This window comes from Bos indicus, chromosome 12 (genome assembly GCF_029378745.1).
Source record: "Bos indicus isolate NIAB-ARS_2022 breed Sahiwal x Tharparkar chromosome 12, NIAB-ARS_B.indTharparkar_mat_pri_1.0, whole genome shotgun sequence".
Classification (NCBI taxonomy): domain Eukaryota; kingdom Metazoa; phylum Chordata; class Mammalia; order Artiodactyla; family Bovidae; genus Bos; species Bos indicus.
Window position 1 is genome coordinate 41,110,509 of NC_091771.1, and position 13,587 is coordinate 41,124,095.

Below are 13,587 nucleotides of genomic sequence, written 5' to 3' on the forward strand. Positions count from 1 at the left end.
TCTTTGCAACCCCATGGACTGCAGCATGCCTGGGTTCCCTGTCGTTCACTATCTCCCGGAGTTTGTTCAAACTCATGTCCATTGAGCCTAGAATGTCATCCAGCCATTTCATCCTCTTTCGTTCCCTTCCCCTCCTGTCCTCAATCTTTCCCAGCATCAGGGTCTTCTCCAGTAAGTCATCGGTTGGCATCAGGTTGCCAAAGTATTGGAGCTTCAGCTTCAAATCAGTCCTCCCAATGAATATTCAAGGTTGATTTCCTTTAGGATTGGCTGGTTTGATCTCCTTACTGCCCAAGGGACTCTCAAGAATCCTCTCCAGTGCCACTGTTCAAAAGCATTAATTCTTCAGTGTGCAACCCTCTTTATGGTACAACTCTCACATCCATACATGACTACTAGAGAAACCATAGTTTTGACTAGATGGAGATTTATCAACAAAGTGATATCTCTGATTTTTAATACACTGTCTACTTTGTCATAGCTTTTCTTCCAAGGAGCAAGTGTCTTTTGGTTCCATGGCTGCAGTCAGGGTCCTCAGTGATTTTGGAGCCCAAGAAAGTAAAATCTGTCACTGTTTCCATTTTTTCCCCATCTATTTGCCATGTTTATATATTATTGGGTTAATTATTAGAACTTCATTATTTCTAACCAGTTTTACTATTTATTTTGCCAGTTTTTCTTTCCAGTATCCTATCTCATATTCCCTTATCCTTATTCTTGTCAGATGACTTTTGACTTCATCATAGACAAAATAAAGGTTACAAATGGGGATTTTCTAGCCTTTTCAACACCAAATTCAAGGTCACTTTCAGTTTGTGATCATCCTCTATCATGATACAACTAGACAAAAGTGTTTCCTCAAAGTCTGGATGCTTTATCTGTTATTTTGATTTTATTCCTTTGCATCTCCCAAACTGTGTACTGTTGATTATTCTCTAATTCTTTTTTATCATCAACATTTTCATTTACACTGGATCTTTTTACTCCATTTCATATGTTCTAGTTTATCACATCAATAAATAAACAATAAAAGTGGTAAATAATGCATTAATGATGACTGTACTGCAGTTAGTTGTGCCTGACTCTTTTTGACCCCATGGACTGTAGCCTGCCAGTTTCCCCTGTACATCCAGATTCTCTAGGCAAAAATACTAAAATGGGTTGTCATACCCTCCTCCAGGGGATCTTCCCAACCCAGGGATCAAACCCAGGTCTCTCACATTGTAGGTGGACTCTTTACTGACTGAGGCACCAGAGAAGCCCTTATTATTAACAATTTCTCAAAAAAATAAGATAAAAATTCTAGTAATTGACATATAAATAATCAAATAAATCATCAATTTCTGCACATTCTTCCATCTATTTCACACAGCTTTAACTATTCCTTTCACTCACCTTTAATTCAGTTAGCTTTATCAAAAGAGTTTTTCAAACTTTTAATAAAACTTTCTGTTCTTTAGCTTACTTTTAAGCTTATTTCATTCTGAATTTCTCTGTTAAAACAATACGATCCATGTTCATATGTTCAAACAGAATTCAGTTGAAAGACTGTATTTTCCTGAAATCACTTGGATCTTTCTATTCTTATAACCTTTTACAGAGCCCCATTTACCCCAGATGGAAAAATACACTCTACCCCAAGTTAAAGCAAGGTTACTAGCAATAACAACCTGTACTTTTCTCAATAAACCTGCAAGGGTCCTTTTGTTTTTACTCACATCAACTGGTGTCCTATTTTGCTGAAAGCTTGCTTGTCAGAATATTTAAAGCCTTGCAATTTGCTTTCCCAGAATCACTCCTACTTGTCCTTAGCATGGCTCCATCGGCAAAAGCCCTACAAATCCTCATCTCCGTTTAATCACTTTCAAGCAGTTTCATTGGAGGCTGTCATCCCTGCTGTGCATCAGCTTATAAGAGAAAACTCTATGCTTTCAGATCTCCTTGTTTATTTCAACACAGGCTCAATTATATACTGATTTTATGTTTTGTTTCTACATATCAGTGGACAGGACTAGATACTCTTTATGGAAAAAATATTATCACACTGTGCTGGTTTCCATCCTACTTTTTCTTTGGCTACACTTTTGGTGTCTACTTCTAGTTTTATCTCTTTTATCTAATCCTTATATTTTTATTTCCTCTGGATTTGGCATTAAAATTGCTATATCTTCCCTGATGGCTCAGAGGTTAAAGTGTCTGCCTCCAATGCGGGAGACCCGGGTTTGATCCCTGGGTCGGGAAGATCCCCTGGAGAATGAAATGGTAACCCACTCCAGTATTCTTGCCTGGAGAATAATAAATAAATAAATAAATAAATAAACAAAATAAAGATTCTAGTAATTGACATATAAATAATCAATCATCAATTTCTGCACATTCTTCCATCTATTTCACACAGCTTTAACTATTCCTTTCACTCACCTTTAACTCAAAGTTAGCTTTCTCAAAAGAGTTTTTCAAACTTTTAATAAAACTTTATGTTCTTTAGCTTACTTTTCAACTTTTCATTCTGAATTTCTCTGTTAAAACAATGCAATCCATGTTGATATGTTCAAACAACAGAATTCAGTTGAAAGACTATATTTTCCTGAAATCACTTGGATCTTTCTATTCTTACAACCTTTTACAGAGCCCCATTTACCCCAGATAGAAAAATCCACTCTATCCCAAGTTAAAAATTGCTATACTATTGCTTTAAACATTCTCCTTAAATGCTCTCATCCATTCTTATAACTTCAAGCACAGAATACATCTCAATTAATCAAATAAAAAAAGTATATTATTCTGAGCACAGTCATTGATGTTGAACATCAGAATTATATAGCATTTTTTTCACTCATCCTTCCTATTTGCCAAACAAGTCACAGGAATTCTGAGATTGAACTCATATTCCACTCAAGTAGTTTCCCCTCTAGTTAACCTACCCTAGTAAATAAACTAGCCTCCAGAGCTTATGTTAGCAGTAAGGATGACCTCTGCCTCTCTCTCTGTCCAATCTATCAGTTTCACTTCTGTCCTTTCACTTTTTTTTTTTTTTTCCCCCAACTACAACCACTCTGGACCTAGCCACAGTCACATCTACTCAAGAGCACAACAGATGCCTTTCCCTGGTCTCCTTGTAGCCTCTCTGATTTGTCTCACACCAATCTTCATTAAACCCCCTTATCTTAAAATCTCCACAATATTTTCTGGTCTGACTGATTTCTGCTGAATTTCCCACACCAAACTCAGGTATTTGTACATATGAGACACTCAGTGAATTGTTAGGATAAACATTAAACTCCATGAATAAATGATAGAATGGATTTGTAAGTTCTTGACAGTGTAGAGAAAATTTTAATATCTGGATGCTAATGAGGGAGACGCAATCATTGAACCAGTGGGTAAAGGTCCCAGTGATCAGAATCTGTACTCTTTACAAGAAATACTTCTCTATTTCTGCATTCATTTAAAAAAAAATCTCTGACAGTAGAAAACTATATCTATTACAAAAAGGCTTTTGTTATAGATGTCATGCATTACCTGCATGAATAGAATATTTTTTAAAAATCACTAAGAATCAGAAGAAGACTTATTAAAGACTTTAGATTCCTTCAAAAAATTATTCTTTTTTTTTTTTTTTTACTTTTAAAATAATGCATTTATTAGATTCCTTTACCCAATATTTATCTATAATAGGTTCATGAACTCATTTGGTAAATACCTGTTGAATTTAACTGAGAGTAATTAAGGAAGTAATTAAGGAAGTTAGGAAAGAATCCATTTAAATTGTTTCTGAAAAAAAAAAATAAATTGTTTCTGGTGTACATTTTACCAAATGTTTTTTTTATCAAAGAAAATACTTTATGCTATATTATTAATACTTAGTTCAGTTCAGTTCAGTCACTTAGTCTTGTACGATTCCTTGCGACCCCATGGACTGCAGCACGCCAGGCCTCCCTGTCCATTGCCAACTCCCGGAATCTACCAAAACTCATGTCCGTTGAGCCAGTGACGCCATCCAACCATCTCATCCTCTGTCGTCCCCTTCTTCTCCTGCCTTCAATCTTTCCCAGCATCAGGGTTTTCTCAAATGAGTCAGCTCTTTGCATCAGGTGGCCAAGGTATGAAATTAGTGTCTTTAAAAAAGGAAAACTGAATTCAGAAATGTTAACTACTTAACAATTTTTAGTCAATGAAATTTATAAAGCATGAATCATATAAAATTCTTGAAATATTATCATTATATCAGTTAATATTTATGGAATACAAACTATGTGCCAGATAGTAGACTAGAAATTTTTAGTAACATCTCTCATTCTATCCTTCCTCTTTCATTAATCCTCAATCTTTAATTAGTATGTATGGGAAAGGTATTATCTTCAATTTTAGAAATGATCAAACTCAAAGAAATCATATGATTTGCCCCAAATTATACAATTATTCAAATAGATGGGGAAACAGTGGCAGACTTTATCTTTTGGGGCTCCAAAATCACTGCAGATGGTGACTGCAGCCATGAAATTAAAAGACGCTTACTCCTTGGAAGAAAAGTTATGACCAACCTAGACAGCATATTAAAAAGCAGAGACGTTACTTTGTCAACAAAGGTCGGTCAAGTCAAGGCTATGGTTTTTCCAAAAAATTATTCTTAACTAGAAACAAAACACAAAAGAAGATGAATTCTCACTGCTCAGATTTAATATCAGTTACTTATATGGGGAAATAGTCTAACAGTTCTATTATTTTGACTCCATCCAGCTTCAAGATTTACGTGTAGGATGACAGAGCATTATATGCCCATGCCATTAGATTCATATTTTAAATTTTTGCAAACCCTTAAGTGAAAACAAAGGAAGAGTCAGCATATAACGCTGACTTGAGTGCACTGTGGTTGTACACTCAAGGCATCTGTTTCCCACTGAATTAAATGCACTTTTCTTTTGCCAAGAAAGACACTGACAAACTCATGATAAGTGAGTAGCAGAAGAGTAGTGCCCTGAATTTAATGCTGATCAAAATATACTTGTTATTTTCAAAACTCTACATTTTTTTCAGCAGCTCGTATTGAAAAGCCAAACTCTCTAAGTAGAGAAGGAGCTCACAACTCTTTCAATTCAGATCAGACTGAATGAAACCTTATCCTGCCACAAGGGAGCGTTTTGCTTTTTCTGCGGATGACATTGTATCACTTACTCTCTGCATTACCCATTAATGAATTCCCTGTACTATAAGTGAGATTATGCATTATTTGAATACCAAGTTGTTCTCATGAATAAAACTAGGATGCGGAAAAGTCATTTTTATCGTGAATGCACTGAGCCACTTAACTGTCAAGTGTTCTCAGTCCAGCAAAATCTTTTCCCAGCATCCCCTGGGAAGTTCAGAACATTCCTTTGGAAATGAAAGTGTTTTTCTTCCCACTCCTACTGCATTTTTTTGAAGCCATTATTCAAAGAATGAATAATCCTGAAAATTCTCCTGGGAGTATCATCCTGACATACTAAATATAATGCAAGACAGAAGACAGAATGAGCTAGCTTTTTGTAATAGCTGAAGTTTGTTTTTTTGTTTTTTTTTTTTTAAAGAAAAGCTAAAATAATTTTTAAAAGTTTTTCTTCAAATTATGTGTGTGTGCTTATTTCTGCATTAAACTGCCAATTTTTAAAAGCCATTTGTGGCAGCTAGATTAAACTTTAGCTATATTTTATAAACATTGTGGCCCATACCACATTTAATCCTTACATTTTCACTATCTCATGCCATTAAGCTATTTTACAAGGCTTCACAGAGCATATGGAAAATACTCGAAATTTATTGAACAGGGAGGCACAGGGACTGGGTTCAGAGGAAGGGAGAGGAGGTTGTCAAACCAAATCTAAAATATGCTACATTTTTTTAACAATTGTTTTTAACAATCCTAACCTCAGGTGAATTGCAATAAAACATGGGAAATCTAACAATACTCAATAATTATCTTAACTAATATAGATTTTTTCTGAATTTGTGTGCTTTCTACAATAAAATATAAGAAAAATTCCTCTAACACATTTGGAAATAAGTAAAAGTCACACTCCACAGTAGTATAACAACAAATATTAAACACATTTCTTTATTTAAATATTGAAAATGTTAAAATGTTTCTCACAAATAACTCTTTCAAGTTTTGCTTATTTCATTTAAAATTGGCCATACACCAATTTTCTCTTTCAAGCTATAAAGAAATATATAAGAAAACAAAACAGAACAGGGGATAGGGTATGTGAAGATTACTGTACTGTGAATGATATCAGAAAACTAATCTAAGGAAGTAATCTTTGATCTGAAACCAGAATAATGAGGCAGCCAGTCATGTGAAGATTTCAGAAAAGAGCATTGCAAGTTGAAAAAGCAACAAATTCTAACCCCTGGAGACAGGAATAAGCTTAGAATTATTAAAAGAACAATAAGAAAGTCTATATGGCTGTTGCACAGTATAAAAAAATAAAAATAAACAGAAACCTCAGTTAAATAGGGTTGAAAGACCAAAAACAGAAGCTCACATGCCTTGCCTTGCAAAGATACCAAGAGTCCAACAGGAAGAGAGACACCTGTTCTTTCCTGGCAATGACCCAGCCAATGAAAAGCCATGGTCTCCATTTCCCAGAATCACTCCCACCCCCACCACTTCCTTTTCCCCTCTATAAAAGAGTTCTCCTTCCCTTGCTGTGTGGGGACTCAAACATGACTCACCATGGTTGTAGATACTGAATTGCAATTCTCTGCTGATCCTGAATAAATTCATTTTTAATGGAAAAATGACTGACAGTCTATCTTTTTAGGTCAACAAGAGTATGGTGGTGGTAATATGAAATGAAGACAGGGCTAGGACATGTTGAGCTTTGTACTCTGGAATAAAGAGTTTAAGACTTATTTTCAATGTGAAGAGAAACCATTGGACATATTTTAATGGACAGAGCATCACTTGATATCTGAGAATTCAGGAAAGAGTAGAAGCAGAGAGGTGAGTTAGGAGGCTTTTACAGTAGGATTTGGACTATGGAGGTAACAGTGAAAGCAGTGGGGAGAGGATGGAGGGATGATCAAATTTAGAATGTATTCTATACATAAAATCTATGGAATTATCTGCTGGATTACATGTGAAATGTAATGGAAAGTGAGGATTTACGAACAACTATGAGAGAAGGAACAACTATGGAGAAGGAAATGGCAACCCACTCCAGTGTTCTTGCCTGGAGAATCTTGGTGTATTCTGGGGGAGCCTAGTGGGCTGCCGTCTATGGGGTCGCACAGAGTCGGATATGACTGAAGTGACTTAGCATGAGTATGACTTTCTGGATAGTAGTTTTATTTATGAAAGTAGGAGAGAAATAGACTGGGTAGAAAGGTTGTGAGCATATTTGAAAGTCACATTGTTTCATTCTTATGAATGTTTCATTGACATAGTTTAATTGCCAACTAGCAAAGGGAACATACTAGAATAAGTTGGAATGACCATTCTCATTACGTTTTAATCATAACTGAACAGTTAAATATGACATTTCTTGCCATAGTCACTTGAATTATTTGGCTTTTCATTTGCTTTCCTTTCTTTTCCTTCCTTGGTTTTTTTTTTTTTTTTTGATTTGTTTTACTTTGTTTCATTTTGTGGTGCATGTATGCTCAATCACTGTAGTGTCTGAATCTTCGCAACCCCATGGACTGTAGCCCACCAAGCTCCTCTGTCCGTGAAAATTTTCAGGCAAGAATACTGGAGTGGGTTGCCATTTTCTCTTCCAGGGTGTTTTGTGGTACTTGGTACAATTAAAAAAAAAAAAAAGATATTGATGATTTTTAAAATCTGGAATATTGTCCCTACTCTGGCAGTTTTTTTATATATGCCTCTTATCTTGTGGGCTGGCTAGCAGATCCAAGAGCCACAGTATTCTCTGGGAAGCTAATTTAGCCTGATGTTATAAGACAAAAAATCCAATCTGAAGGTAAATGGCTCTCTCTGGGAGATGTTAAGCATATATAAGGACTTTCTAAACCAAAGTCCTCTCTTTGATCCAACTGACTGGTTCAGAATTGGAAAAGGAATACAACAAGGCTGTATATTGTCAGTCTGTTTCTTCAACTTATATGCAGAGTACATCAAGCAACATGCCAGGCTGGATAAATCACAGGCTGCAATCAAGATTGCTGAGAGAAATATCAACAACTTCAGATATGCAGATGATACCAGTCTAATGGTAGAAAATGAAGAGGAACAATAGAGCCTCTTGATGAGGGTGAAAGAGGAGAGTGAAAAAACTGGCTTGAAACTCAACGTTAAAAAATCTAGGATCTTGGCATCCAGTCCCATTACTTCATGGTAAATATTAATAGAAGGGGGAAAAGGGAAGTGGTGATAGATTTTATTTTCTTGGGCTCCAAAATCACTGTGGATGGTGAATGAAACCAGGAAGTTAAAAGATGTTAGTTCCTTGGAAGGAAAATTATGACAAACCTATGCAGCCTATTAAAAAGCAAAGATATCACTTTGTCAACAAATATCCATATAGTCAAATCTATGGTTTTTTGAGGAGTTATGTATGAATGTGAGAGTTGGACCATAAAGAAGATTGAATGCCAAAGAATTGATGCTTTCAAACTGTGATGCTGAATTGAGAGTCTCTTAGTTTTGTAAGATCAAAACAAAACTAATACAATTATGTAAGGTTTAAAAATAAAATAAAATTAATTAAAAAAAAAAAAACGGTCAGTCATAAGGGAAATCAACCTTGAATGTTCATTGGAAGGACTGATACTGAAGCTGAAGCTTTGGCCATCTGATGTGAAGAGCTGACCCCTTGGAAAAGACCCTATGCTGGGAAAGATAGAAGGCAGGGGGTGAAGGGGACGGCAGAGAACGAGATGGTTGGATGGCATCACTGACTCAATGGACATGAATTTGAGCAAACTCCTATAGATAACAGAGGACAGAGAAGCTGGTGTGCTATAGTCCATGGGGTTGCAAAGAGTCAGGCATGACTTGACGACTGAACACCAATGTGTAGTATTTAATATTTTTTCAAGGAATTGAATATGAGTTCTACATATACTAACATTTAATTTTCACAATAATCATATGGATTAATCTTTATGATTATTCTCATTTTAGAGAAAAATTGAGACACAGAGGGGTTAAATAAACATGTCATGATTATAAGGTTATTAAGTTTTGTAGTTGTGATTAGAACCAAGCCTATCTAACTCTTTATCATTAGAAAAATTAGGAACATTAAAGAACAAGCTGGTATAAGTTTGGAAATAGCTTTCTTCCAGAAACCATACAAGCATGACATGTTCCACTTGTAGAAATAACATAAAATATATTTCTAATATATGTGCACATAGTCATAGACATTACTTTAAAAAATTTAAAAAATTTTCTTTTTATTTATTCAATTCATGAACATATATTGAAAATCTTTAATGTAGGGGTTTGGAGTTCATTGTTGAACAGAAAGATTCTCACCCTCACTGAGTTTACTTCCTCAAAGAGGGAATTGTTGAGAAGCAAGATTGGCTTATTTCCATCTTTTTCTAAAGAAATGGGAATATATATCATTCACCTTACAGTAAATGCCAAGTGGATCCAGACCTGCAAGGAAAGATTTAACCAAGTATGTCTCAGTGCACTAAGGCATAATCCATTGCACAGCTTCTGGCGTACCATCCCTTTACAAGTCAGCAATGAGTGTTCCTCCATGTCTGCAGGGATGAACTAAAGTTTCAACACACTGGAAATCTATGAGAACTGAAAGAAGGAGCCCATTCCTTGATTAAATATCAATACTGTTTTATGGAAACGGATTTTTGTTATTCTTTCACTTTCACTAGTGCTTGCAGTGCTTATAAGACTTTAAATCTGCTGAGAATTTCTGAAGGTTTTAGTAGGTTACACTTCAGAGGAAAAAATCATTCATGACAATAATATTCTGAGACTTATCTGGGATAACAAAAGTTAAATTTTGGCACTTCTCTGAATTCCTCCCATTTTGGATAAGTGATACAAATAGTATGCTGAATGGTGTCACTGCATCTTCAGTCACTGAGAAATGGTATTCTGTATTGCTCTCTTAGAGAGCCTACTGGTATAGCAAATCATCAGCCAACCTTTGTGTCTGGAATATCTTCCTTCACGTTTTACACAAGGAGAGATTTACTGTGCATATTAGTGTGTTCATGTAATGTTTTGCTGCTGTTTTAAAGTGATAACATTTTAATGTGCTTGTTATTAGTCTTGTTAAGATGAGGGTGATTATTTATGAATGCTTGCCAAAGAATAGATACTGAAGGTTTTGTGTTTGAGACAAGTCAATAAAAATATACATGCATAAATGAGGTACACCTGTAAAACACTTTTACTATGACCTAGTTAAGACTTTTGTTTTATCACTTTAAAAATGTTTTCAAACCATTACCGATCATTAGAATTTTCCTTCTGAAGTTTGCAGGTTTCTGTGCTGTGGCTTGTTTGAGAAAGATAGTGCGAGTTCTCAACAGCACAAACTCAGGCATCTCAGAGAACCATGTTTAAACCTCTTTTCTTCTCTATTTTTATGAGTAACCTTGCAGCTCAGTAAGAGATCTCCTCTGTGCAAATTGACAGTATGCCAAACTGTGGTGTAAAATTGCAGTATGCAACTTTGCCCTAAGGAATTTAGCAGCCTAGAGTTGAACTTTGATAAAAATGAATGGATTATTTCCCCCACTGGGAAAAGCTGAATGGCCTGGCGTGCAAAACATTAGATGGTGAGTCAGAAGTCATAGCCTTGTCACTTACTTGCTGTGTGACCTTGGGCAAATCAATTAACTTCTCTGAGCCTCAGGTTCTCTATCTGTATAATGAGGACTGTGATACTTACCTTAAAAGGAAGGTGGAAGGATTAATGAGGCAATGTCCACAAAACACATTAAGCTCCACAGAAGAGAGGAGCTCTATAATTACAAGCCATTATTACCCAATTTAAAGAAGTAAAATGGAGCTATTACTTTATCTTCACTTGTAGGAGTTATTTCAACTGAAACAGTATTAGAGAGCATCTTGAAGCTGAATAGCTTGTTTAAATTGGTTGAATTTTTGAAAAATTTCTCTTAATTATATAAAATATAAAATTTTCAATATAATAAGATCTATGAATTAAGATATTTCTATATGTTGGCAGAATACAAATCACAAAGTATTGAGCTCCAGATGGACTCATATTTATTCCACTGAATAGACAGTACTGAGCCTAATTCATCTCAAAGAGATCGTTATCTATTTGATCTTTACAATCTTAAAAGAGAGTGTTTCTAAGAACTCCCATACTAACTTGTTCTAGTTTTCAGCAAAAGAGCCTTTCACATTTAACTAAAGAGTTCTTGCTCAATTTAACAGAAAAAAAAAAAATTTTTTTTTTCTTTAATTCTCAAAGGAAGAGAGTGGTCACACATTTGTATACTTAAGGAGAATTTTGAAGTTATATTTTTGTCTCAGTGCTTAATACCTTGGAGAAGGCAATGGCACACCACTCTAGTACTCTTGCCTGGAAAATCCCATGGATGGAGGAGCCTGGTGGGCTGCAGTCCATGGGGTCGCTAAGAGTCGAACAGGACTGAGCGACTTCACTTTCACTTTTCACTTTCATGCATTGGAGAAGGAAATGGCAAACCACTCCAGTGTTCTTGCCTGGAGAATCCCAGGGACGGGGGAGCCTGGTGGGCTGCCGTCTGTGGGGTCGCACAGAGTCGGACATGACTGGATCGACTTAGCAGCAGTAGCAGTAGCAGCAGCTTAATACCTAAAATTTTCATCATTTTTAAGAGGTTCATCTCTTATGATAATATTATCTCTTTCAACTTTGAATCTCATTCAGTTTTTTAAATAGTACTTTACTATTGCCACCTTCAAGCTATGAAGAAATATAGCTTCTACGTGTTTTGCTGTCAACCAGTTATTTGAAAACTTTGTAACTTACTCAGTCTTCCAGTTGGCTAGTGTACTTTTTAGCAGCCTGAAAAGGTAGGACTAAATTACAAGATTTGATTTGAGCACTCATATTTCATATTGCTATACATTTTTTGTTATTTTACCATTAGCTTATTGAACATCAATGAGGTGTTCCAGGCCATTTCTATGAATTGGTATACTTTAATCATTTCAATGACTTTCTGAAATATAATTACTTTTTATTGATAAGGAAATTGAATGTAAACAGAAGTATCATGTTGCTTGTAGTTAAGTTCCTGGACATTAAAGTCAGAGAGATTTGGTATAGGATCTAATTAATTCAGTTTCCTAGCTTTCTTTTTGTATCTACAGCCTAATAATACTTATTTGAAAGTTTTAATGAAGACTAAAGATCAAATTGCCAACATCCGCTGGATCACAGAAAAAGCAAGAAATTTCCAGAAAAACATCTACTTCTGCTTTATTGGCTATGCCAAAGCCTTTTATTGTGTTCAGTTCAGTTCAGTCGCTCAGTCATGTCTGACTCTTTGCAACCCCATGAACTGCAGCATGCCAGGCCTCCAGGCCTCCCTGTCCATCACTGACTCCCAGAGTCCACCCAAACCCATGTCCGTTGAGTCGGTGATACTATCCAACCATCTCATCCTCTGTCGTCCCCTTCTCCTCCTGACCTCAATCTTTCCCAGCATCAGGGTCTTTTCCAATGAGTCAGCTCTTCGCATCAGGTGGCCAAAGTATTGGAGTTTCAGCTTCAACATCAGTCATTCCAAAGAACACCCAGGACTGATCTCCTTTAGGATTGACTGGTTGGAATACCTTGCAGTCCAAGGGACTCTCAAGAATTTTCTCCAACACCACAGTTCAAAAGCATCAATTCTTCAGTGCTCAGCTTTCTTTATAGTCCAACTCTCACATCCATACATGACCAGTGGAAAAACCATAGCCTTGACTAGATGGACTTTGTTGGCAAAGTATTCTCTCTGCTTTTTAATATGCTGTCTAGGTTGATCATAACTTTTCTTCCAAGGAGTGTCTTTTAGTTTCATGGCTGCAGTCACCATCTGCAGTGATTTTGGAGCCCCAAAAAATAAAGTCAGCCATTGTTTCCACTGTTTTCCCATCTATTTCCCATGAAGTAATGGGACCAGATGCCATGATCTTCGTTTTCTGAATGTTGAGCTTTAAGCCAACTTTTTCACTCTCGTCTTTCACTTTCATCAAAAGGCTCTTTAGTTCTTCACTTTCTGCCATAAGGGTGGTGTTGATTGTGTTGATCACAACAAATTGTGGCAAATTCTTCAAGAGATGAAATACCAGACCACCTTACCTGCCTCCTGAGAAATCTGTATGCAGGTCAAGAATCAACAGTTAGAACTGGACATGGAACAATAGACTGGTTCCAAATTGGGGAAGGAGTATGTCAAGGCTGTATATTATCACCCTAGTTATTTAACTTATATACAGAGTACATCATGTGAAATCCCAGGCTGAATGAAGCACAAGCTGGAATCAAGATTGCCAGGAGAAATATCAATAACCTCCGACACACAGATGACACCATACTTATGGCAAAAAGTGAAGAAGTTCTAAAGAGATTCTTGCTGAAAGTGAAAGAGGAGAGTGAAAAG